Here is a 14033-nt window from a genome sequence, read left to right as displayed (position 1 = left end):
CCATGTCCTATTGTCCTTCAGTTCCCGACGAATCTCCGGTATCTCGAGGTTTTGCTCCTCCAGCTTGGGTACTTTCAGCTTCTGGGTCCAGTGTTCTTCACGAAATGCTTCCTTGTCTAATACAGTTTCCTGGAGCTCCATCTTAAACTTCTTGATGTACTACTCCAGATCCTGGTGATACACCAGCTAAGGTTAAAACTGCATCCTTTGCTGATAGATGCTCCATCAGCCTTCTACCATCCAATCCTTTCGAAGAAATGCTTGCTTAACTCAGCCCGGTGACAAATAGCATAAGCGGGCGATGTCATCATGGATAGCTGTGTTTCTGCTCTTGTCATTTCCATGAGCTATCTCTCCATAGCTGATATCTCCTGCCTTAGGGTTTTCTTGACAAAACTTTGAGGTTTTTAACTCTCCATGCTCGGTCTTTCTCCGATGCACCTTGATCTCGGGTATTGACAACTTCCATAGTCTGCCAAGTTCCATAAGGGTAGCCTTCCTAGGTCACACAAATCTGGAAATTCTTCGGAGCCTCCAATTCTCCTAGTCTTCAGAGTCTTCAACAGTTGTAGTTTCCATTATCATAATGTATGGTAAAATCCTCTTCATTCCGAATGGTCTCAGTTGTCCGATATCTTGTACTTCTTGAAGTGATCTCATCAGCCGAAACTTCGTGTGGTCAAAAGGGGGAAAGGGGTATGGTCTCACTAAAGGGAATATTTGAATAAGCTCAAAAGTGAAGAGAGGTAAAAGATCTTTTTGAAAGGGAAAGTTGTAGAGAAAAATCTTTGCTATGGGCTTCCCAGTTTCTAGGGTCAGGTCCTACAGTCAACATGTGCTCTGATACCATCTTGTAGCGACCCGACCCGAATGGATCAAGTCTCTGTGCTTAAGTGTCATCCCTGGATCGGTATGCTTACATACACAGTACTCGAGGATTTATAATAGAGGTAAATCACATGTAAAAGTAACGCAAATACTATTACCTCAATCCAAATAGCGGAAGTAATAAGGTTGTGGATTCCCATCAACACCAACGGCAAAGTTGAGTGTAGAAATCGTAACCCTAATGTATCACTTACTCGTCATAAGAAATCCTGCAACATGAGACGTTGCAGCCACAAAGGGTCAGTACATTGAATGTACTGGCAAATTCACACCAGAGGATAATGATGAATAAAGGCTATCACTACATGCATATTTGGCTGGTGGAAAAGCTCTATGGTTATAATGTTTTTGCGAAAAGCCAATTTTTCCCTACTGCAAAGGAATAAATTTTATTTAACTATCATGGTGGTTGTTGAACATTGACAATGGTTGACAGCATTCTCAATCCCAATTAAATAACATCATTAAACCCAACAAACTTAATTTAAAGTAACATGATGAGATTCACATGATAATTGAGGTACTAGATACTCAAGTTGTCCATAACCGGGGACACGGCTAACCATGATTAGTTTATACACTCTGCAGAGGTTTGCGCACTTTTCCCCACAAGACTCGATCGCCTCCGTTTAGTTTCTCGCACTACATGGTGTTTGAGAAGACGGATGACCAAGACATAGTTTTCAGAAGCGCTAGCACCTTACGATGGATAGACCGTTACACCTACTTTCCCCTACATCTGCTAGTCTACCCTGTAAGAGTTCGCACGACTTAATCAACTATGCTAGAGCCCATAATAGCTTGTAGCTGCACACGGAAGTTTCTAGTATGAATAATCTCATGATCCCTTTGAGCCTGAGTGGCGGTCCCAAAAAACAGGCAATCCTGGTCTACCCAGGTGCCTAGACAGGCAATCCTGGAATACCCAGGTGCCTCAATCCACCCAGATGTGTGTTTAAGTTGCCACGTTAAGTAAACCATTAATTAACAATCTCACATCTGTCATGAATACTCTCAAAAACCCAATCCACGTCTACGAGCATAGCATGGCAATGTAAGCATAACGTAAAAGTAACTCCCAAGGTTTGAATGCAGGGCAATAGGTTCCTACCTCATCAACTACTTCCCAATACCCACATGTTATCAATCCTACTCATGCAATGTTTGAGGGTGAAACTAATGCATAAAAACTGGGTATGAAAGGGGATATGATCAAAGTGTGAACTTGCCTGCAATTTTGATGAAGATGCTTCGCACCCAAAACTTTTGATAGTTCTACTCGTCACACTCCGATCAATCTAGCGTAAGCAATCAATAGCAACCACACATAAGCAATCACTCAAAGATCGGAGAGAACAAAGAAAACAATTCAGAAAACGTCAAAACCAAGCAAATAACTCTTGCAACATAAAACAATTTCTAACAGTATCAAAATTAAGTGAATTTGGCCTTATCAGAAAGTTTAGGTCAAGAGCTTCGATTTGCAAAAAGAATCAACTAAATCGGAGTTACGAAACTCAAGTTATGATCAAACAAAGTTTGAATTCAAATCTGATCTAATTCAAATTTTAAAATTTCAAAAACATGTTTGGGTTGGATTACTGGATAGAGGAGATCGTAACAAAGAAGTGGGCGTTGGTTTCGTTGGATTTGGATAAACGAGCAAAAAGTGTGATAGATTGAAGACCAAGGACTAAACTGTAAATAAACTAATTACCTACGGGTCCCTGGCCAAAATTAAACAAAAAAAGAAAAATCTATCTAACGAAGTTCGCTACAACAACAAAACCGACGAAAACCGTTCATTACCGAACCTAATCTGATGAACGCTCACTAAACAAACTAAACTATATAATAAACCAGAAACGAAAAAAATGGCGAACCGGGGCAGTTCAGTTTAACTAAACCCTAAGAAAAACTAAACCGATCTGTTCTAATAAACCTAACACTACAATGACAGAGATAAAAAGAAACGAACGGAGGGAGGCGCTTACAAAGGGCATGGTCGCTGGCTCAGCCGACGACTCCGGCAAGGCAGGCGAAGGCAGGTAGGGGTGGCGGGTCGCGAGGCGAGGGGCGAGGGCTCTGGCGTGGGGTCGGGCAGCGCTGGATGACGGGGTCGGGCAGGAGGCGACACTGGTGGAGTTCAGGCGTACCGTGGCTCCACCAAGGTAGCTTCGGTCATGGACGACGGTGATGACGCAGTGGCTCTGGTGGTGCTATGTCTCGTATGAGAGCACGGGGAGGTGCGGCGCGGCAACGCGGACGTGATGGTGGTGGCGTAGGTGATCGGAAGGGGAGGGTGGAGGCGCGGCAAGGCGGCGGAGCTCGGTGAAGTTTTGCGAACTCCGGCGAGATCGGGAGGACTCCCTAGGGCACGGTAGATCGAGGTTTTCGCGAAAATCAAATGAGGAGGAGGTGGAAGTATTTATAGGGGGTTGGGCTTGCGCGAGGGGCAACAAACGGATCGAATCGGGAGAGATTTGGGATCGGGGCTCTTTGTCCATGATGAACACGAAAGAAGGAGACAGAGGAAGGGGATGACAAGCGGGGTCCACCCGTCGGTGGCAGGGGGAAAGGGGCGCGGGTCGGGTGGCCGTCTCGACGGGGCCTCGAACACGTGTGAAGCAGCTGGGCTGGGCTTCGGCCTGGCCCACTTGGCGGAGAAAGGTTTTCTTTTTAAAGATCTTTTTTTAGACAAACAAAACAAATAAAAACAAATAGAAATGAAAATATTATATAGGAATATAATATATCAAAATTTTTAGAAAAATATTTTCTATGACATGAACATTTTACTAACGCAAAATAAATTCTAAAAAAATCAAATAATTCAAATAGTGCTCCTACTCTAATAGAATCCACTAAGAATCATTTTAAAATACCAAAATGAATTCAAATTTATTTCTCTCCAATTTTCTATTCTAGAGAATCATGTTACCCTATTTTCCATGTATTTTGTTTTTGGAGAAAAATAATTTGAATAAAACCCAAATAACTCCAAATTGAAAATAATTTCAAAAGGATTTTAGATTTTGATCCTTTTAAACTCCCAACTCATATTTCATATGTTTGAAGAAGTCATTTTATCTTCTCTCGTGAAAATCATTGAGTTGCATAAAGTTTCATAATTGAAAATGTTTTCAAATGAAATTCAAATATTTTCAACACCCCTTGTCATTTAAATAAATGGAAGAAGTCATGTCATCTTCTCTCTAGGGTTTTGTATTTGAAAAGGATTTGAATTCACGGTGATCAAAAGAAAAAGGTGAAAGTTTGGGAAAGTCCTTTTATTCCCTCTCATTTAACTTTCAAAAAGTTTCAAATTTCACTCAATCAATCACACAACAATCAAACAATCAATCAATCTATCTATTTATTATAACATTTCAAAATTTAGAATTTTGGGATGTTACAACCACCGTGCTCTAAAAAGATATAAGTGAAGTACTAGAGCAAAATTGTATAGCTCAAAAGATATAAGTGAAGCACATGGAGTATTCTAATAAATTCCGATTCATGCGTGTCTCTCCCAAAAGGTGTGTAAAACAAGGATGATTGTGGTAAACTAAAAAGAAAAGACTCAAATGATACAAGACTCTCCAAGCAAAACACATATCATGTGGGGAATAAAAATATAGCCTCAAGTAAAGTTACCAATAGACGAAGACGAAAGAGGGGATGCCTTCTGGGGAATCCCCAAGCTTAGGCTATTGTTTGTCCTTGAATTTTACCTTGGGGTGCCTTGGGCATCCCCAAGCTTAGGCTCTTGCCACTCCTTATTCCAAAATTCATCAAATCTTTACCCAAATACTTGAAAACTTCACAACACAAAACTCAACAGAAAATCTCGTGAGCTCCGTTAGTATAAGAAAATAAACCACCACCTTAAGGTACTGTAATTAACTCATTCTTTATTTATATTGGTGTTAAACCTAATGTATTCCAACTTCTCTATGGTTCATACCCCCCGATACTAGCCATAGATTCATCAAAATAAGCAAACAACACACGAAAAACAGAATCTGTCAAAAACAAAACAGTCTGTAGCAATCTGTAGGTTTCGAATACATATGTAACTCAAAAAATTCTGGAAATTAGGAAGACCAGGAAAATTTGTATATTGATCTACTGCAGTTGGAATTGGTATTTTATTGCTCTCTGGTTAAAAATGAAAATTATTAGCATGAGCGCATACTTTCTATTTTTTATCAGCAAGATCAAACAACAATCACCCAAGAAGATCCTAAAGACTTTACTTGGCACAAACACTAATTAAAACATAAAAACACAATCATAACAGAGGCTAGATGAATTATTTATTACTAAACAGGAACAAAAAGTAAAGAACAAAAATAAAATTGGGTTTCCTCCCAACAAGCGCTATCGTTTAATGCCCCTAGCTAGGCATCTATAATTTTAATGATGCTCACATGAAAGATAGCAATCGAAACACGAAGGGAGCATCATGAAGCATATGAAAATCACATCTAAGTCTAACATACTTCCTATTCATAGGCATTATATAAGCAAAAAAATTATCAAGACAAGCAAAAACTAGCATATGCAAGGAAGGAGAAAGAAACAATGGCAATCTCAACATAACGAGAGGTAATTTAGTGACAGGAAAATTTCTACAACCATATTTTCTCTCTCATAATAATTAAATGTAGGATCATAATCAAATTCAACAATATAGCGATCACATAAAATTTTCTCTTCATGATCCACATGCATTCTAAGTTGACACTCTTCCAAAATAGTGGGATTAACATTAACTAAAGTCATGACCTCTCCAAACCCACTTTTATCAAAAACTTCATAAGATTGAACATTCTCCGAATATATGGGATCTAAAATGGACACTCTTCCAAACCCACTTTCAATATTATTGCAAACGTTATTATCAATCTCATATTCGTCAAGGGGCTTAAATAAATTTTCAAGATCATATGAAGAATCACCCCAATCATGATCATTGCAACAAATAGTAGTGATAACAAAACTAGCATCCCCAAGCTTGAGGTTTTGCATATTATTAACACAATTGACATTAATAGAATTTATAATAACATCATTGCAATCATGCTTTTCATTAAAGGAGCTATCGTGAATCACTTTGTAATTTTCTTCTTTCAACACTTCATCACAATTTTCAAATTCACAAATTTCAAGCAAAACCTCATAAAGATAATCTAGTACACTCAACTCACTAGCAATTGGTTCATCATAGTTGTATCTTTTAAAAAGATTAGCCAGAGGGTGATGATCCATAACAATAGATATTTAGCAAGCGAAGATGCAAGCTAATAGAAGGCACATGGTACCACAAGATCGAACGGAAGAAGGGCGAAAGAAAAAGGCAAAGGTTTTCGAAACTCGTTTTAGAAGTGGGGGAGAGGAAAACAAGAGGCGAATGACAAATAATGTAATGTGATGGAGAATAGTTTATGATGGGTACTTTGTATGTCTTGACTTGGTGTAGATCTCCCCGGCAACGGCGCGAGAAATCCTTCTTGCAACCTCTTGAGCATGCGTTGGTTTTTCCTTGAAGAAGAAAGAGTGATGCAGCAAAGTAGCATAAGTATTTCCCTCAGTTTCTTAGAACCAAGGTATCAATCCAGTAGGAGAAAATGCACAAGTCACCTAGTACCTGCACAAACAATCAAGAACCTCGCAACCAACGTGATAAAGGGGTTGTCAATCCCTTCACGATCACTTGCAAAAGTGAGATCTGATAAAGATAGTAAAGTAAATATTTTTGGTATTTTTGTTGTATGGATTGGAAAGTAAAGATTGCAAAATAGTAAATGAGATGTGATGTAAATAAAAGAGATGCAATATAATAAGGAAGAGACCCGGTGGGCATAGGTTTCACTAGTGGCTTCTCTCAAGATAGCATGTATTACGGTGGGTGAAAAAAATTACTGCCGAGCAATTGATAGAAAAGTGCATAGTTATGAAGATATCTAAGGCAATGATCATGAATATAGGCATCACGTCCGTGTCAAGTAGACCGAAACGATTATGCATCTACTACTATTGCTCCACGCATCGACCGCTATCCATCATCCATCTAGAGTATTAAGTTCATAAGAACAGAGTAATGCATTAAGCAAGGTGACAGGATGTAGAGGGATAAACTCAAGCAATATGATAGAAACCCCATATTTTTATCATCGATGGCAACAATACAATACGTGCCTTGCCGAGGAAAGGACACCGCAAGATTGAACCCAAAGCTAAGCACTTCTTCCATTGTAAGAAAGATCAATCTAGTAGGCCGAACTAAACCGATAATTTGAAGAGACTTGAAAAGATATCAAATCATGCATATAAGAATTCAGAGAAGAACCAAATAATATTCATAGATAATCAAGTTCATAAATCCACAGTTCATCGGATCTCGGTAAACACACTACAAAAGAGTATTACATCGAATAGATCTCCAAGAACATTGAGGAGAAATTTGTATTGAAGATCAAAGAGAGAGAACAAGCCATCTAGCTAATAACTATGGACCTGAAGGTCTGTGGTAAACTACTCACGCTTCATAGGAGAGGCTATGGTGTTGATGTAGAAGCCCTCCATGATCGATTCCCCCTGCGGCAGATCGCCGGAAAAGGTCCCCAGATGGGATCTCACGGGTACAAAAGGTTGCGGCGGTGGAAAAGTGGTTTTGTGGCACCCCCTGATGTTTCTAGGGTATAAGAGTATATATAGGCAAAAGAAGTACATCAGTGGAGCTTCGTGGGGCCCACGAGGGTGGGGGCATGCCTACCCCCCTGGGCACGCCCTCCTGCCTCGTGGTCACCTCACGGAGTTCTAGACTTCAACTTGAAGTCTTCTGGTTTGCTTTCGGTCTAAGAAAGATCATCTCAAAGGTTTCATTCCGTTTGGATTCCGTTTGGTATTCCTTTTCTGCGAAACTCTAAAATAGGCAAAAAAACAGAAAGTGGCACTGGGCCTCCGGTTAATAGGTTAGTCCCAAAAATAATATAAAAGAGCATATTAAAGCCCATTAAACATCCAAGATAGATAATATAATAGCATGGAACAATCAAAAGTTATATATACGTTGGAGACGTATCAGTCATCTCATCTGATCTTATATCGAATGCACCGCATACCGGGTATCCGTTCAAATCCTCATACACACCACGGTAGAGGATGCAGTCATTAGGGCATGCATGTATCTTCTGCACCTCCAATCCTAGATGGCATACGACCTTCTTTTCTGCGTACATACTGTCGGGCAATCCGTTATCCTTTGGAAGCTTCTTCTTCAATATTTTCAGTAGCTTCTGAAATCCAATGCCAGGCACAGCATTCTCTGCCTTCCACTGCAGCAATTCCAATAGGTACCGAGCTTTGTGTTGCCATCTTGGCAATTTGGGTACAATACTTTTTTGTGATCCTCTAACATGCGTGATGTCTACTACACAACCTTCTTCTTGTAGACGTTGTTGGGCCTCCAAGTGCAGAGGTTTGTAGGCCAGTAGCAAATTTCCCTCAAGTGGATGACCTAAGGTTTATCAATCCATGGGAGGCGTAGGACGAAGATGGTCTCTCTCAAACAACCCTGCAACCAAATAACAAAGAGTCTCTTGTGTCCCCAACACACCCAATACAATGGTAAATTGTATAGGTGCATTAGTTCGGCGATGAGATGGTGATACAAGTGCAATATGGATGGTAGATATAGGTTTTTATAATCTGGAAATATAAAAACAGAAATATAACTAATGATAAAAGTGAGCACAAATGGTATTGCAATGCTTGGAAACAAGGCCTAGGGTTCATACTTTCACTAGTGCAAGTTCTCTCAACAATAATAACATAATTGGATCATATAAGAATCCTGAACAAATGAAGAGATTATTGTAGGGTACGAAACCACCTCAAAGTTATTCTTTCTGATCGATCTATTGCACAATTCCTATAAGTGTCACAAACAGCCCTAGAGTTCGTACTAAAATAACACCTTAAGACACGAATCAACCAAAACACTAATGTCACCTAGATACTCCAATTTCACCTCAAGTATCCGTGGGTATGATTATACGATATGCATCACACAATCTCAGATTCATCTATTCAACCAACACAAAGAACTTCAAGAGTGCCCCAAAGTTTCTACCGGAGAGTCAAGACAAAAAAGTGTGCCAACCCCTATGCATAATTTCACAAGGTCACAGAACTCGCAAGTTGATCACCAAAACATACATCAAGTGGATCACGTGAATATCCCATTGTCACCACAGATAAGCACATGCAAGACATACATCAAGTGTTCTCAAATCCTTAAAGACTCAATCTGATAAGATAACTTCAAAGGGAAAACTCAATTCATCACAAGGAGATAGAGGGGGAGAAACATCATAAGATCCAACTATAATAGCAAAGCTCGCAGTACATCAAGATTGTGCCATATCAAGAACACGAGAGAGAGAGAGAGAGATCAAACACATAGCTACTGGTACATACCCTCAGCCCCGAGGATGAACTACTCCCTCCTCATCATGGAGAGCACCGGGATGATGAAGATGGCCACCGGTGATGGATCCCCCCTCCAGCAGGGTGCCAGAACAGGGTCCCATTTGGTTTTTGGTGGCTACAGAGGCTTGCGGCTGTGGAACTCCCAGTCTAGGTTTCTTTTTGGGGGTTTCTGTATTTATAGGAATTTTTGGTGTCAGCCTCATGTTAGGGGGGTCTCCGAGTCATCCACGAGGCAGTGGGTGCGCCCAGGGCGGTAGGGCGCGCCCTCCAGCCTCGTGGATGGCTCAGGACTCTTCTGGCCCAACTATTTTACTCCTGGGGCTTCTTTTGGTCCATAAATAGTCATTAAAAATTGGCACGTCAATTGGACTCCGTTTGGTATTCCTTTTTTGCAAAACTCAAAAACAAGGAAAAAACATAAACTTGCACTTGACTCTAGGTTAATAGGTTAGTCCCAAAAATCATATAAAATAGCATATAAATGAATATAAAACATCCAAGATAGATAATATAATAGCATGGAACAATCAAAAATTATAAATACGTTGGAGACGTATCAAGCATCCCAAGCTTAATTCCTGCTCGTCCTCGAGTAGGTAAATGATAAAAATAGAATTTTTGATGTGGAATTCTACCTAACATATTTATTTATGTAATTATCTTTATTGTGGCATGAATGTTCAGATCTGTAAGATTCAAAACAAAAGTTTAATATTGACATAAAAACAAAAATATTTCAAGCATACTAACAAAATAATTATGTCTTCTCAAAATAACATGGCCAAAGAAAGTTTATCCCTACAAAATCATATAGTCTGGCTATGCTCCATTCTCATCACACAAAATATTCAAATCATGCACAACCCCGATGACAAGCCAAGCAATTGTTTCATACTTTTGAGGTTTTCAAACCTTTTCAACTTTCACGCAATACATGAGCATGAGCCATGGACATAGCACTATAGGTGGAATAGAAGGTGGTTGTGGAGAAGACAAAAGGAAGGAGATTGTCTCACATCAACTAGGCGTATCAACGGGCCATGGAGATGCCCATCAATAGATATCAATGTGAGTGGGTTGGGATTGCCATGCAACGGATGCACTAGATCTATAAGTATATGAAAGCTCAAAAAGAAACTAAGTGGGTGTGCATCCAACTTGCTTGCTCATGAAGACCTAGGGCATTTGAGGAAGCCCATCGTTGCAATATACAAGCCAAGTTCTATAATGAAAAATTCCCACTATTATATGAAAGTGACAACATAGGAGACTCTCTATCATGAAGATCATGGTGCTAATTTGAAGCACAAGTGTGGTAAAAGGATAGTAGCATTGCCCCTTCTCTCTTTTTCTCTCATTTTTTTTGTTTTTTTGGCCTTCTCTTTTTTTGCCTTTCTCTTTTTTCCTCGCATGGGACAATGCTCTAATAATGAAGATCATCACACTTTTATTTACTTACAACTCAAGAATTACAACTCGATACTTAGAACAAAATATGACTCTATATGAATGCCTCCGGTGGTGTACCAGAATGTGCAATGAATCAAGAATGACATGTATGAAAGAATTATGATCGGTGGCTTTGCCACAAATACAATGTCAACTACATGATCATGCAAAGCAATATGACAATGATGAAGCGTGTCATAATAAACAAAATGGTGGAAAGTTGCATGGCAATATATCTCAGAATGGCTATGGAAATGCCATAATAGGTAGGTATGGTGGCTGTTTTGAGGAAGGTATATGGTGGGTTTATGGTACCAGTGATAGTTGCGCGGTACTAGAGAGGTTAGCAATGGTGGAAGGATGAGAGTGTGTATAATCCAGGGACTCAACATTAGTCATAAAGAACTCACATACTTATTGCAAAAGTCTATTAGCTATCAAAGAAAGTACCACGTGCATGCTCCTAGGGGGATAGATTGGTAGGAAAAGACCATCGCTGGTCCCCGACCGCCACTCATAAGGAAGACAATCACAAAATATCTCATGCTCCAACTTCGTTACATAACGGTTCACCATACGTGCATGCTACGGGACTCACAAACCTTAACACAAGTATTTCTCAAATTCACAACTACTCACTAGCATGACTCTAATATCACCATCTTCATATCTCAAAACAATAATAAGGAATCAAATTTCTCATAGTTTTCAATGCACTTTATATGAAAGTTTTTATTATATCCCTCTTGGATGCCCATCATATTAGGACTAAATTCATAACCAAAGCAAACTACCATGATTTTTAGAGATTCTCAAAATGATAAAAGTGAAGCATGGGAGTTCAACAATTTCTTCAAAATAAAAATACCGCCATGCTCTAAAAAGATATTAGTGAAGCACTAGAGCAACCGACAAACTACTCCAAAAGTTATAAGCAAAGCACAATGAGTAGTTGAATAATTATGTAACTATGTGAAGACTCCTCATAAATAAAATTTCAGATCTTAAGTACTTTATTCAAGCAGCAAGCAAAAAAATGGCATTGCAAGGATATCACATATCATGTAAAGAAGCAAAAAACTTAGGCTCAACCAACACTAACCAATAGTTGTTGAAGAAGAAAGGTGGGATGCCAACCGGGGCATCCCCAAGCTTAGATGCTTGAGACTTCTTGAAATATTAATTAGCGATGCCTTGGGCATCCCCAAGCTTGAGCTTTTGTGTCTCCTTAATTCCTTTCATATCACGGTTTTCCTAAATCTTAAAAACTTCATCCACACGAAACTCAACAAGAACTCGTGATTTAAGTTAGTATAAATCCATGCTAAACCTTATCATTCTCTACTATAGCAAATCACTAAAATTATTATTTGAAATTGCATACTAAATGCCTCTGCATATTTAATACTCCTATCATTAAATAGAACCATTAAACAAGCAAACATATGCAAACAATGCAATCATAACAGCAATCTGTCTAAACAGCATAGTCTGTAAAGAATGCAAGAAGAATCATACTTCCTTAACTCCAAAAATTATGAAAAATTGCCACACTGTAGATAATTTGTTGTTACTCATTGTGTAAAAATTCCAAGATTTTATCGTGTTCTGACTATTCACAAATATTCAAAACATAACAACAAACTTTCTGTTTTTAAAACAACAACATATGGACATGCAAAAGAAGCATGGTAAAGGCTATACTTGTCCTTTTTATTGAAGTAAAAGATGCAAAATATTACTCTAAATAATAGCAAGCAAATCCTAATAAAATAAAATGACGCTCTAAGCAAAACACATACCATGTGGTGAATAAAAATATAGCTCCAAGTAAGGTTATCGATGAACGAAGACGGAAGAGGGGATACCTTCCGGGGCATCCCAAAGCTTAGGCTCTTGGTTGTCCTTGAATATTACCTTGGGGTGCCTTGGGCATCCCCAAGCTTAGGCTCTTTCCACTCCTTATTCCGTATTCCATCGAAACTTTACCCAAAACTTGAAAACTTCCCAAAGCAAAACTCAATAGAAAACTCGTAAGCTCTGTTAGTATAAGAAAGCAAATCAGCACTTAGGTACTGTCAAGTCAAGATTCATAATTTTTCTCACATTATGCCTACTGTACCATATCATTTCTAAAATTTATATTAAGCAATATAAGCCATAGAAACTAGAAAACAAGCAAACTATGCATCAAAAATATAATATGTCAAAAACAGAATAGTGTGTAGTAATCTGTAACTCTCGAATACGTATGTAACTCCAAAAATCCTGAGAAATTAGTAAGTCCTGGGAATTTTTTCATTAATCCTCTTCGAAAAGAATCAATATTTTATAGCACTTCTATTAAAAATGAAAATTGATCTCCTGGGCGCAAAAGTTTCTATTTTTCAGCAAGATCAAATCAACTATCATTGTAATCCATCCCAAAGGTCTTACTTGGCACTTTATTGAAACAAACGCTATAAAACATGATTACTACAGTAGCATAATCATGTGAACACACCAAAACAGTAGGGGTAAATATTGGGTTGTCTCCCAACAAGCGCCTTTCTTTAATGACTTTATAGCTAGGCATGATGATTTCAATGATGCTCATATAAAAGATAGGAATTGAAACATGATGGGAGCATCATGAAGAATATAACTAGCACATTTAAGCCTAACCCACTTCTTATGCATAGGGATTTTGTGAGCAAACAACTTGTGGGAACAAGAATCAACTTGCATAGGAAGGTAAAACAAGGATAACTTCAAGATTTTCAAGACATAGAGAGGAAACTTGATATTATTGCAATATGTAAAAGCATATGTTCCTCTCTCATAATAATTTTCAGTGGCATCATGAATGAATTCAACAATATAACCATCACATAAAGCATTCTTTTCATGATGCATAATCATAGAAAATTTACTACTCTCCACATAAGCAAAATTCTTCTCATTCGGAATAGTGGGAGCAAATTCAACAAAATAACTATCTTGTGATTGAAAATTGAAATCAAGATGGCAAGTTTCATTGTTATCATTATTCTCTATAACACACATGTCATCACAATAATCATCATAGCTAGGAGGTATTCTTTCATCATAATTAAGTTTCTCATCAAAACTTGGGGGACAAAAAATATCATCTTCATCAAACATAGCATCCCCAAGTTTGTGGCTTAGCATATCATTAGCATCATGGATATTCAAAG

This window comes from Triticum aestivum, chromosome 4A (genome assembly GCF_018294505.1).
Source record: "Triticum aestivum cultivar Chinese Spring chromosome 4A, IWGSC CS RefSeq v2.1, whole genome shotgun sequence".
Taxonomy (NCBI): domain Eukaryota; kingdom Viridiplantae; phylum Streptophyta; class Magnoliopsida; order Poales; family Poaceae; genus Triticum; species Triticum aestivum.
Note: the sequence above shows the minus strand (reverse complement) of the source record.